The 3,065-nt window shown below is 43.5% G+C and overlaps 1 non-coding gene across 1 annotated transcript; it reads right to left on the bottom strand.

The window, feature by feature from the left end:
* Positions 1-802: 802 nt before the first annotated feature.
* LOC141688097 (small nucleolar RNA R71) lies at positions 803-909 on the bottom strand. Its single transcript, XR_012561563.1, has one exon. It is a non-coding gene; the product is annotated as a small nucleolar RNA R71 (small nucleolar RNA).
* Positions 910-3,065: the final 2,156 nt, after the last annotated feature.

Raw genomic sequence — 3,065 nt, 5'->3', positions numbered from 1 at the left:
AGTCATACATTGGTGAGTGAGTTAAATTAGACAATAAATTAGTCTGAGTCTCTGAGGGAATGAACTAGAAAGTATTATATATTACTTGCGAACGCGTATACTTGCGTTGATATTAGTGCGTGATTTCGCCCTAACAAGTTTTTGGCGCCGCTGCCGGGGACTCGGCGTATTTGTTTAGTTTATGTACTTACCATCATTGGTCATTAGGACTCAGTGATTAGGACGTAGTAGTTAATTACTCTTTTCGGTTGTGTTTCAGGTACTTTAGCAAACGTTTATGCAAACTCGTTCTCGTGCTCGCAAGAGGACCTTAGATACAGCTGAGGAGAAAGACGAAGTTCTTAATACACCGGAGAAGTTAGATTTTGAGGATTCAGATTCAGGAACTGAGCAGAAAGAACCAGTAAACATGGGAGATCGTATTGTTCAAGCTGATCCAGCTCTTATGGATTTTTCTCGGCCTAAAATTGATGACATTCAGTCAAGCATCCTTCATCCGGCTATTCAAGCTAACACCTTTGAAATCAAGCCGGGCACTATTCAGATGGTGCAGAATTCTGTTTCTTTTGGAGGAGCGGCAACTGAAGACCCCAACATGCACATAAGGAATTTTGTCGAGATATGCAGCACTTTTAAGTATAATGGCGTGACTGATGAGGCTATCAAGTTGAGGCTCTTCCCATTCTCACTGAGGGATAAGGCTAAAGACTGGTTACATTCTGAACCAGCTGGGTCCATCACTACGTGGCAAGATCTTGTGCAAAAGTTTCTGGTGAAGTTTTATCCAATGGCAAAGACTGCTGCTATGAGGAGTGCTCTTACTCAGTTTGCGCAGCAACCTACAGAATCTATGTGCGAGGCTTGGGAACGCTACAAGGAAATGTTGAGAAAATATCCACATCATGGAATGCCGGATTGGATGGTAATTACTGGTTTTTATAATGGTTTGGGGGCCCAATCTCGGCCCATGCTCGATGCAGCAGCTGGAGGCGCCTTATGGGCTAAAAGCTATACTGAGGCGTACAATCTTATCGAGACGATGGCTGCAAATGAGCATCAGAACCCAACTCAGAGGATGACATCAGGCAAGGTAGCAGGTATTCTGGAAGTTGATGCAGCCACCGCTATTGCAGCCCAGCTCCAAGCGCTATCAATGAAGGTTGATTCTTTGGCTACGTATGGAGTTAATCAAATAGCTATGGTTTGTGAGCTTTGTGTAGGTTCTCATGCAACGGATCAGTGTTCTCTTGTCAACGAATCTGTTCAGTATGTGAATAATTATCAGCGACAACAACAGCCTGTGCCAGCGACCTATCATCCTAACAACAGAAATCATCCAAATTTCAGCTGGGGAAATAATCAGAATGCTATTCAGCCACCATATCAGCAAGGAGTGAGTAAACAGTTTAACCCACCTGGATTCCAGCAACCACAGCAGTATGCTACAAGACAATCATATCCTCAACAGGGAAGTGCAGCTGCACCTACTAGTGCTGATTTTGAGGAACTTCAACTGTTGTGCAAGACTCAGGCGGTTTCTATCAAGACCTTGGAAAATCAAATCGGTCAATTAGCCAATGCAGTGCTCAATCGTCAACCTGGCACTCTTCCCAGTGACACGGAAGTACCAGGCAGGAAGGAAGCTAAAGAGCAAGTCAAGGCTATTACCTTAAGGTCTGGAAAAGTAGCTGATGCTGAAAAGGCAAAAGAAGTCGAAGCTGAAGTTAGAGATGAAGAATCTAAGCAAAAGGAGAAAGTGGCGGAACCAAAGAAGACTACTGTTGAACACACTCTGCCTGAGGCTAATACAGGGGAGAAACAGCTCTATCCTCCACCACCTTTTCCTAAGAGATTGCAGCAACAAAAGCTGGATAGACAGTTCGGGAAGTTTCTGGAGGTGTTCAAGAAACTTCACATCAATATACCTTTCGCTGAGGCTCTGGAACAAATGCCTAGTTATGTGAAGTTTATGAAGACTATTCTTTCAAGGAAGGTGAAACTGGATGACCTTAAAACCGTTGCTCTCACGGAAGAATGCAGCGCTGTTCTGCAGCAAAAGTTACCACCAAAACTGAAAGATCCAGGAAGCTTCACCATTCCTTGCACCATTGGCAATCTAACTTTTGACAAGTGCCTTTGTGATTTGGGAGCAAGCATTAATCTGATGCCCTTGTCGATCTTTAAAAAGCTGGATCTGCCTGATCCAAAACCCACATACATGTCGCTACAATTGGCTGACCGTTCCATTACTTACCCAAGGGGCATAGTTGAGGATGTGCTCGTCAAGGTGGATAAGCTCTTCTTTCCTGCAGATTTTGTTATTCTGGATTTTGAGGAAGATAAGAAGATTCCCATAATCTTGGGGAGGCCTTTCTTGGCTACTGGCCGTACCTTGATAGATGTGCAAAAAGGGGAACTTACTATGCGGGTTCAAGACCAGGATGTGACCTTCAACGTATTCAAGGCAATGAAATTCCCTACAGAAGATGAGGAGTGCTTAAAAGTGGATGTGATTGATTCTGCAGTTACTTCGGAACTCGAGCACATGCTAATGTCTGATGCATTGGAAAAGGCCTTAGTGGGGGAATTTGACAGTGATGATGAAGATAGCAACGAGCAATTACAATATCTGAACGCTTCTCCCTGGAAGCGAAAGCTGGATATACCATTTGAATCTCTTGGTACTTCTGACCTCAAGAACGCTGAAGGGAAGCTCAAACCATCAATAGAGGAAGCGCCTACCTTAGAGCTCAAACCATTACCTGAACATTTGAGGTATGCTTTTTTAGGTGATTCATCTACGTTACCTGTTATTATTTCAGCTGACCATTCAGGTAGTGAGGAAGACAAGCTCTTAAGAATTTTGAGAGAATTCAAATCGGCTATAGGATGGACCATAGCAGACATCAAGGGGATAAGTCCTTCATATTGTATGCATAAAATTCTGCTAGAGGAAGGAAGTAAGCCAACTGTGGAACAGCAACGAAGACTGAATGCCATCATAAAGGAGGTGGTGAAGAAAGAAATTATGAAATGGCTAGATGCAGGCATCATTTATCCTATTT

This window comes from Apium graveolens, chromosome 9 (assembly GCF_009905375.1).
Source record: "Apium graveolens cultivar Ventura chromosome 9, ASM990537v1, whole genome shotgun sequence".
In the NCBI taxonomy this organism is placed as follows: Eukaryota; Viridiplantae; Streptophyta; class Magnoliopsida; order Apiales; family Apiaceae; genus Apium; species Apium graveolens.
The sequence above is the reverse complement of the archived record's forward strand: the minus strand, read 5'-3'. Positions and strand labels throughout refer to the sequence as shown.